Source organism: Eutrema salsugineum, unplaced genomic scaffold, assembly GCF_000478725.1.
Source record: "Eutrema salsugineum unplaced genomic scaffold, Eutsalg1_0 scaffold_12, whole genome shotgun sequence".
Lineage (NCBI taxonomy): Eukaryota > Viridiplantae > Streptophyta > Magnoliopsida > Brassicales > Brassicaceae > Eutrema > Eutrema salsugineum.
This window is the reverse complement of record NW_006256895.1, coordinates 3,718,779-3,729,468: the sequence shown is the minus strand read 5'-3', so window position 1 is coordinate 3,729,468 and position 10,690 is coordinate 3,718,779. Positions and strand designations below refer to the sequence as shown.

At 42.6% G+C, this 10,690-nt stretch overlaps 2 non-coding genes across 2 annotated transcripts; one reads left to right on the top strand and one right to left on the bottom strand.

The window, feature by feature from the left end:
• Nucleotides 1-479: 479 nt before the first annotated feature.
• LOC112089473 lies at nt 480-586 on the bottom strand. Its single transcript, XR_002901111.1, has one exon. It is a non-coding gene; the product is annotated as a small nucleolar RNA R71 (small nucleolar RNA).
• Nucleotides 587-10,010: 9,424 nt separating this feature from the next.
• Nucleotides 10,011-10,117, top strand: LOC112089492. The gene has a single exon (XR_002901130.1). It is a non-coding gene; the product is annotated as a small nucleolar RNA R71 (small nucleolar RNA).
• Nucleotides 10,118-10,690: the final 573 nt, after the last annotated feature.

Below are 10,690 nucleotides of genomic sequence, written 5' to 3'. Positions count from 1 at the left end.
AGGGACAAGCTCAAGCTCATCAACAGAGGCATCAGGCCAATGTACAGCAAAGACAACAGGTGCACCACCAACACCAGCCCTTCCAACACCAGCAAAGAAGATATGAGCAACCCCAAGTCTATGTTGGAGAGAATGACAGGGCCAATGCTCATCAGTATGGAGCTGGTATTCAGGCACCACCTGTGCAAAACAACAACTTTGAAGTGAAGGCATCATTGCTGAATATGGTCCAAACCTCAAAGTTCCATGGGTTAGCAATGGAAGATCCCTTGGAACACTTGGATCAATTTGATAAGGTGTGTGATCTGATAAAGATTAATGGAGTTTCAGAAGATAGCTTCAAGCTAAGACTATTTCCCTTCAGTCTTGGTGACAAAGCTCATCAATGGGAAAAGAATCTTCCAAGGGGCTCCATTCAAACTTGGGAGCAATGCAAGCAAGCCTTCTTATCTAAGTTCTTCTCAACCTCAAGAACTGCAAAACTGAGGAACCAAATCTCTAGCATCACTCAGCACAGCAATGAGAGTTTTGGTGAAGCATATGAGAGATTCAGGAGCTACACAAACCAATGCCCACACCATGGGTTTAGTGAGGCTTCTTTTCTCAGCACACTTTATAGAGGAGCTCTTCCTAAGATTAGAAACCAGCTGGATACTGCTTCCAATGGGAATTTTCTGGGTAAAGAGATACATGCTGCTTTAGAGCTAGTGGAGAACTTAGCATTGAGCAAAGATACTTATGGTGAAGACTATGACAGATCAAATAGATCTGAAGGTTCAAGCTCAGAACAGAGGCTCAGCAGAGAAGTAAAGGAATTGAGAAGTGAATTAGACAAGCTGAAATTCACCACTCAGAAGCCATTGCATTTTGTTGGAGAATATGAGGAACCTTCTCAAATCTTTGAGAACATAAGTGAAGAAGGTCTTACCCAAGAGGAGCTTAACTACATTGGGAATCAGAGGTTCCAGAGATATCAGTATGGTAATGCCAATCCAAACCTTTCTTACAGGAACACCAATGTAGCAAACCCACAAGACCAGGTCTATCCCAATTCTCAAGCTCCACAGAACTTTGTTCCCAAGAACAACTTTCAAGGATCATTCCAACCAAATAATAAGTTTGGTCAGAATCAAGGTTTTGGTCAGCAACAGCAGCCATTTCAGGGTACTGGTTTCAACTCACAGCAACAACAAAAGGCACCACCAGGGTTTGGTCCACCACAGTTCCAACAGCAGGCGCCGGTTCAACAACAGTTTCAGCCACCAATGGTTCAGCAGCAGCCGCAAATAGGGACAGATATGGTTGGTATTCTGCAACAACTACTTCAGGGTCAACAGATTTTTGCAAGCCAGAATGCAGCCATGCAGCAGGAAATCAAGGAACTGAAGCAGAACCAGGCCTCAAGCTCAAGGAACCAAGGTCACCTACCTGGAAAACCAGAACCCAACCCCAAGGAATATGCCAAGGCCATTACACTGAGGAGTGGAAAGGAGTTACCTGGTATTGAGAACAACAATGTGATCATTGATGACAATGATCAAACTGAGGGGGAGGCAGCCTTAAAAGATGATCAAGTTGCTGAGAAACCAAGGACAGAAAAGGGTAAAGAGGTAGCAAAGGAACCAGAACCAGAAAAGAAATATGTGCCACCACCTCCATACCAACCCAAGCTCCCATTTCCAGGGAGATTTAAGAAGCAACTAGTGGACAAAGCAAGAGCTGTATTTGAGAAGGCACTCAATGAAATACCACTCACTATGCCTCTCATTGATGCATTCTTAATGATGCCAAAGATGGGAAAGTTCTTGAAGGATTCCATTGTGAACAAGACAAAAGAGCTTCAAGGCATGGTGGTGTTAAGTCATGAATGCAGTGCTATCATTCAGAAGAAGTCCATTCCAAGGAAGTTAACTGATCCAGGGAGTTTCACACTCCCTTGTGCCATTGGACCGCTTCTATTCTCTGGATGTCTTTGTGATCTAGGAGCATCAGTCAGCTTGATGCCATTCTCCATAGCAAAGAAGCTGGGATTTAGAGTCTTCAAACCTGCAAGGATCTCTCTTATCCTTGCAGATAGATCAGTTAGATTGCCCGTTGGTATGTTGGAAGATCTACCTGTCAAGATTGGTGGTTTTGAGGTTCCAACAGATTTTGTTGTGCTGGAAATGGATGAGGAACCAGTAGATCCTCTTATCTTGGGCAGGCCATTCTTAGCCACTGCAGGAGCTATAATTGATGTCAGAGGTGGGATAATAGAGCTTCAACTTGGGTCTGAATAGCTCAAGTTTGATGTGAATGAGATGATGAAGAAACCCACCATTGAAGGTCAATGTTTCTATGTGGAGACAATGGATCAGCTGGCTGGTGAGTTGCTAGAGGAGCTGAACACTGAGGATCCTCTTCAAGCTGCTCTAACTCAAGAACAAGGAGACAATGGGCTCTTAGCAGAAGCAAGTGAAGGGTACAAGTTGTATTTGGACAATGCTAGAGAGCTGGGTCCTGAGACAAGGTTTTTGGAGCTGGAACAAAGTGGCTCTGAATTTTTTGCTATCAAAGGATCAGACACAAGCCAAAGCAGCTTGGACCAGGATTGGAATGAGGCTGATGCACCCCCTGTTGAGCTCAAGCCTCTACCAACAGGGCTCAGGTATGCTTTCTTGGGCTTAAACTCTACATATCCAGTAATCATCAATGATGGCCTATTAGAGGATCAAGAGAGTGCATTGCTTAGTGAGATAAGAAAGTTCAGGAGAGCCATGGGTATTCATTGGCTGATATTAGAGGGATCTCTCCTGAAATTTGCACCCACAGGATCCACCGAAAGGACCAATCTATGTCCTCTATTGAGCATCAACGACGACATAACCCCAACCTTAAGGAAGTGGTTAAGAAGGAAATACTAAAACTTCTTGAGGCAGGGATAACTTACCCAATCTCTGACTCAAGATGGGTGTCTCCTGTTCATGTTGTGCCCAAGAAGGGTGGGATCACAGTGATAACTAAGGTTTTTAAGTCTTAGATGGGTTATCAATCCCTTATGTCACTTGTAGTATAAAGTGTATCAATCCAAATGTGTGTTTGCTAGACACTAGTTTATGTGACAAGTTCTTAAGTCAAGCTGAATAAAAGTTGAGTTTGATGAAACCAGCAACAAGAAAACATAAAACAAGAAACAAGCAAGCTATTATGAATGAACTAAACAAAGCAAGCAAACAAAACAAAGTGATGATGATTAAGCAAATGATAAAAGATAAACCTCTAGATGTGATCATTGATTAGGGTGCTTTAGATATTGATTCATGATGCTAAGAACATAATGCAACACTTGCTACTCTTTAGTCTAGGCTTCTTAATCAGATTAATTCATTCCCATGACAAAAATCCCTTTGCTAATCACTTAATCAAGTCTAACAACCATTAGATATAATCAAGCAATCAACAAGCATAATGCATCAAGCCTAATAAGTGACCAAACAATCTCTAAACCAAGAAGACTGAATCTTATACAGAAAGACATAACAAGCAATCACATGATCTCAATTATTTCAACTTAGAACTCTAATCTAGACTAATCCTCTCATGAAGGCATTAATCTCTACACTAATCCACTTTCAAACCAAATTCTCATTTGTGAAATATGAACTAATGAGCATTAAGAAACAGTTCTAATATGTCATTTATGCTTCAAACAAACATTCCCATGGCATTTAAAACATAAACCCTTAAGTTAGCTCTTTCAGGCATTTCATCAAACACTTTTGGTGCATGAAATGCCTATGAACCCAGATTTCACTTTCCCAAGGAAATCTGGCATTAGGAGCAGCTAACTAAGGAAATGAAATGAGAATCTAAACCCTAAACATCACAAATCAAACATCTAAGCACCCTAATCTACACACCTAGAAGTTTAAAAAGATGGACTACTCACTAATCATGAAGAACACATCTAATCTTTTGCAAGAGATGATGTTAATCATGATTAGAAGTAGAAATGAGATGATGAGATGATAAGAAACAGACTTGGAATGATCAAATCCCTTCAGATATCTCTTAATAAAAACGTTTTACACTAAAAAGGAAAGAAAACTAGAGGGAAAACTAAGTAGAAGATAACATTTTTAGGGGTTTTCTCCAAAAAGCTATATATACTAAGTGCTAATGAACCGGGTCAGGCCGGAACAAACCGGGTCCTGACCTGGCTTTAGTGGGTAAAGTGGAATTACTGCAGGTTGGTCCAGTGTCTCCCAGGTAGCACACCTAAGCCGCAGGGTTTGTTACTTAGACATCTTGGCCGTTCTTCTTTTTGCTGCGGCTTGGACCTCTTTCACCAGGTAGCACGCCGAACTTGGAGTAAATTGCGAACATTTGTGCGGCTTGGTCTTCTTTGTTCCCAGGTAGCACGACTAAGCCGCAGCTTTTATGACTTAGACAACTCGGCCATTCCTCTTTTTACTGCGGCTTGGACCTCTTTCACCAGGTAGCACGCCTAACTAGGAGTAAATTGAGAGTGTATGTGCGACTTGATCTTCATGCTTCCCAGGTAGCACGCCCAAGTCGCAGTATTGTGGACTTAGCAATTTTCTTGCTCGGGAGCCTCAGACATCATCCATTGATAGCTTACCCGCACTTCTCAACTCGCAGCATCAATTTCCAGGCATTCGTCTTCAGGCCTGCGAGTTAACCAAGTCGCAAGGCTTTCTCGCAGCATTCAGAGCAGCTTGGACCACTTCGCATTCCGGAGAATGTAACTTCTACGATACTTTTCCGAATTGAGTGATTCCAGTTGCAGAGGATAGAGGACTCATATATCTCCAACTTTGGTGAATGAATATTTGGTTCTTGGGAAGTGGAAGGCTTCCTGGAGGGCTCATCTTTATAGTGCATTTACACGATCAGAGAGAGGCGTCTAGACACGTGTCCATTCCGGAGACCGTATCTTCCTGCTCATAGCTCCGAATTGAATGTTCTATGACGTTATAGAAATAGGACTCAAATATCTCGGATTCTCATGAAGGCCCCGTAAACTGATTCGGTTTGGAAGGGCACTGTCCTTCCCATTACTCGGAGCTCATCTGGTCGGTCCAAAACGGCAGCGAGACAGGCGTACCTTCCGACGAGCTTAACTCTCTGCTCACGTGTCCGAATTCCATGATTTTACTTGCTCTCGAACCGTGATCCAAACCTCTCCAACTTTGATGACGCACCTGACAACTGAATCGGACCGGAAGATTCCCCGGACAGGCGATCATTCAAGAGTATCGGATTGCTCCGGAATGGATGCGAGAGAGGCCTGTCTTCCGGTGACCGTATCTTTCAACTCAGTTCTCCAAATCCCCTGATTCAACCTCTCCTGGGTTCGTGACTCCAGTATCTCCAACTTTGTTGAAGACTCTATAAGCTGAATCGGCCGGCAAGATCTTCCGGTGACGCGATTTCCGAAATGTAGCTGCACCCGGGAATTTTGGCCGAGAGACTTGACCGCGGTACGTGTTTTTGGCCGAGAAAGCTACCCGCGGGAAGGATTTTGGCCGAGAATCTTCGGCCATCAGTACATCATTTTGCCGAGAAACCCAAAATTGCTCGTTTTCACCATTTTTGATCATTTCAACTCCATTTCTTCATCTGAATCACATCCTCCACTCCAAATAGGCTCCAAAAGCACCTGTTTAACACTCCAAACCATGCAAAACTCTCTTGGACCTAATGCAATCTCCTAAGTCCTAAAACAATGCCTAAAGACCTAAAATGCATGAGATAAGACATGATTTGGACTAAAATATGTACACTAAATGATGCAATTTATGAATATATCAATTCCCCCACACTTATCCTTTGCTTGTCCTCAAGCAAAAAGAACAAATGAGAGAGAGAGGTTGAATGCATTGGGAGTTCATATTTCCTTTTAGAGAGAAGTGATCACAATGAGAATTCAAGTTCATGCTCAATTATGCAATGCAAAGCTATACTCAGATATATATCAACTCAACAAGAAATCTCCACAAGTTCTCCTCTCTCTCAACTCTTTCACATTCATTAAGCTTTTATCAAGTGAATCAAATGATGCAATGTTTAAACAAGCTGGCTTGGCTAGGGAGAGGCTATGAGATTAAAATGATCTCATCAGTGTTCAAGCGGGTTTAATGCAGCAAATGGATCTCTCTATGAATGATCAAACTTTGGCAGAATGCTAAAGGTAAAAAGCAACCTATGCATACAAGGGCAAAGACTCATCACACCCCACACTCTACTCAAAGCTTTCTCACTTGCTCACTCTCTCAAGAACCTCACTTTTCACACTCATTCTCCTCTTCACTAGGGGACTTACTTTTCATTTTCACTCTCAAGTATTGGAGTTCAAACTTTACACAGCTCTTTTTCTTTTGCAACCTCTAGCCTCTTTTTCTTTCTTTTCAAAACATTTGAGCTCCTTGGCTTCTTTTCTTTTCCTTTTACTTAGAGGCTAGACTCTTTCTTTTCAAGACACCAGAGCTCGCTTTCTTTAACTCAAAACTCCAAGACTCATTTTTTTTTTCTTTCATTCCCCTAGTTTTCCACTTTCTCTTTTCCACTCATCTCACCTTTTTCCACTCACCAACAAGTCTTTTCCCCCACAATTATTCCTCGCCAGCACTCTCAGTTCCTCAATATTGGAACACAACACTCAATGAGACCTGCCCTTGTCGCTCTAAACCTAACACTTTCTGCTAAGTTTGATCCAAGGTGGCCTTTCAATTCACACACAAACATTGGCTTGAAAGAAGGATGGGTTCAAGGTGAGGGAACTGATCCATGATGTGGATTCAGCTACTTGAGCTAAGGAAAAAGGGCGGTAAAAACAATGGTACTAGCTCAAGTATGTATGTTGGTATCCACAAGCTTATTCAAACAATGCATCACAAGATATTTTCAAGTCAAGTTCAAGGTTCTCACTTAATTAGAGTTGAGTTCAATTCAAACTTGCTTCTCAGATTCAAATCGTTTCAGACTTTGCAAGCACAGAAAAAGATTCACAAGCATATTCAGTTCAAGTTCTCAAAGTGATGTACTCTCTAGAAAACCTATCATTACTCCCAGCAAGATGTAACCTATATGATGCAACTAGACTCGATCCTAAAGAATGTGAATGCAACTAGAATGAACATTTTTTTTTTTGTGAAAATTTTCTGATTAGATGCAACTACATGAGACTCAAGACTCAAAGTGGAAAATAAGATCAAAGAAAACATGATTAGTAAACACTAAACTCCTCCCCCACACTTAAATAACACAGTCCTCTGTGTTATAAAAGCATAAGAGAGAAGGGAAAGGCAAAAGCAAGAAAAATGCAAAATGAAAAATTAAGAACTAGATGTGTATGTACAAAGAGTTTGGAGAGTTACCAGACTTGTACATGATGGAATGGAGGCATTGGACATGGAGGAGAATGCTGGTGCTTTGAACCCTCTGCTTGGACTCAAGTCTCTCAAGCGTTCCTCTTTGGTCATGCTCGTTCAGGGACCCCTTGTATAGCAATCCCGAGGTAGTGATGCCGAGGGTGCCTGTTTTCTGGGCTTCTTGCAAGGGCACCTTGGTATAGATCCAAGATCACCTCGGCTTGGACTCTCCCGAGGCATCACGTAGCACTTGGTCCCTTGAAGATCAAACTTGAGACCTCGGTAATGATCATCACGAGGTGCTTGGCTGAGGTCTCAAGTTCATTGCTCCTTTAAATCATTAGGCCGCCACCGTTAAGCTCCTCCTTTAAATCATTAGGCCGCCACCGTTAAGCTCCTCCCATTGAGCAAGAACACTTTCTAGAACCTGAGACACTGAGCAAACCCATCAAAACATTCTAAAAAGACTAAAGAATAGATTAAAAAGATATATGTACAAGGATAAGCTTGGAGTGTCTCCCAAGAGCACTTTGTTTAAAGTCACTAAGTTTGACTTTGTAAAACCTTTCTTAGGTTGGGTGAGAAGGAGCACTAATGCTCTTGAACATGTCAATTATCTGAAGCATGAAATCTGAGCTCTGCTCCCTTTGAGAACCATCAGACCCATTTCCCTTTAACTCAAGCTTGAGACCTTTTTGCATCAGCTCTTGGATACCATCAGAATCCTTGTCAATGAGTGCCTTTGTGAGACCGGTTCTGAGCTCTGCAAATAACTCTGATTTCCCATTGCAATCCAACTTGTACTTTACAGCTCCGTCCTCACATGTCCAAGGGGTGAGAGTAAAGTCTTGTGAGGAAAATTCAGGTTCAAGGTTCTTTTCTTTTGAATCAGATCTTTCACCTTTGCTGTTGAGCATCTCTAGCTCACTAAGTGTAGGAGACCATGTGAGGAAGATGTCTTCTAATCTGATCAAAGGCTCTCCATTCTCATCCTTATGACCATAGTTGATGTGGGCTTGTTCTCCTTTCTCCACAGCTGAAAGGGATTTAGATTCTCCTAAAACTCCAATACTTCCCACATAATGCATCTCAAGCACCTTGGGCTCTTCTATCTCTTGAGCAGCTGATCCACAAAATTCGGCTAAGGGAGGCTTGACAGGGTAAGAAACGTCCTTATCCACCTTTGTAAGCACCACTCTTTGAGTATCAAAGTCAATCCTTGCACCAGTTGTGTTAAGGAATGAAGTTCCAAGCAAAAGTGGAAGTTCCTTTGTCTTTTTCATCTTCATGACTATGAAATCAGTTGGAACTATGCACTCACCAACCTTCAAAGGATAGTTCTCTATCAGCCCATGAGGTTTCTTTGAGTAAGAATCGCCAAAAGTGATGGAAGAAGGATATTCCTTTAAGTTCTTGATCCCAAGTCTCTCCATCATGCTAAGAGACATCACATTTACACTTGAGCCTGAATCACACAAGGCATTCTCAACTCTGAACTTCCCAAGAGTGCAAGAGATTGTAAATTTCCCTGGATTACCCAGCTTTGGGAGTGATGTAGGCTTCATCTTTGGTGAATCTAGGCTGGAGACATCATCCCTTGACTGTACTTGAGCAACAGGCTGGTTCCTTGCTTCAGCATCCCTTGAATTGTTCCATTGCTCAACAAAATCATTCCAATGCTGCAAATAACAAACTGAATAGGCCGCCCCTCCACCTTCTTTTGCAATGTCCTCATTGAGATCAGGTAACAAGCTCATAAAGTCCTCTATAATGGCGTCCTCTTCCTCTTTATTAGGACTGGACCCATCAGAGACTTGACCATAAAGAAGGTATTCAATCTCTTGAACAGCAGCTGAGTGATCATCACTTGAGTAGATGGCATTGCAATAATCTTTGGGGTTTTGAACAGCTTTACCAGCAAGAGGGACCTGAGTTTCTGAAGTGCAGATGCCTTTGTTCTTTCTAAGAGTCATAAGTTCAGAGCTTAATGTCTCCATCTTAGAAGTCAGGTCAATACACTTGGAATCTAGCTTTTGTTGTCCTTGTAAGATCTGTTGGAGAACAATACCGATATCAGGACCTTGCTGTGGCATAGAACCCTGCTGAAACTGTGGCTGACCGAATCCAAGAGGTGGAGACCTTGGTTGCTGAAAACTGACTTGGTTTGTGAAGCTGTTCCCTTGGGCCTGAACCGCTTGTGGCTGATAAGATTGTTGACCTTGGTACTGATTCTTTTGAACAAAGCCTTGAGGAGGGTACCCTTGAAACTTATTCTGGTTCCCAATGAAGTGTAACTCCTCTTGAGCAATACCAGGTTCATTGACATTAGTAAAACAACTCCTCTCTTCAGCTACATAGTGTATAGGTTGCTGAGTGACCTTTACCAGCTTTGCAAACTTAACTTTCAACTCCTCTAGGGTCTTTTCCAGCTCTTGTTGTGTACTAGAACCTTCTCCTCTATAGCACCGGTCATAGTCTTCCCCATAAGTGTCTTGGCTCATGGCTAGGTTCTGAACAAGTTCCATAGCTGCAGTGATTTCTTTTGCAACGAAATTCCCATTTGATGCTGTGTCCAGCTGAGTTCTGATCTTGGGAACTACTCCTCTATACAAAGTGCTAAGGAGAGAGGCTTCTGAAAAGCCATGATGTGGGCATTGAGTTGTATAGCTCCTAAACCTGTCCCAAGCTTCTCCAAAGGTCTCATTAGAATGCTGAGTGAAGCTTGAAATCTTGGTCCTTAGCCTGGCGGTTCTAGCAGTGGAGAAGAACTTAGACAAGAATGCTAACTTGCATTGTTCCCAAGTCTGTATTGAACCGCTAGGTAGGTTCTTCTCCCATTGGTGTGCCTTGTCTCCTAAACTGAATGGGAACAACCTGAGCTTGAAACTGTCTTCAGAGACACCACTGATCTTTGTGATCCAAATGCTCCAAAGGATCCTCATTTGGCAGCCCATAGAACTTAGAGTTTTGCACCATGTTGAGCATAGAGGCTTTCACTTCAAAATTCGTGTTCTGAACTGGAGGAGCTTGAATGCCAGCTCTGTATTGGTGTGTATTGGCTCGGTCATTGTCTCCTACATAGACCAGTGGACGTTCTTGACGCCAGGGTGGGTTTGGGAAGGGTTCTTGTTGATGAACCCGAGGCCGGTCTTGGTTCTGATTACCCTGAGCTGGTCCCTAATGGACCTGACCGTGTGGAACCTGATTTATGTTCCCATTAGCTCCAATACCAACTCCTTGACCGTGAGCAGCTTCTTGAGCCTGGTGCTCAATCCCAACGTGCTGATCCATTCCCAATCTCTCCAAATGAGCAGCTC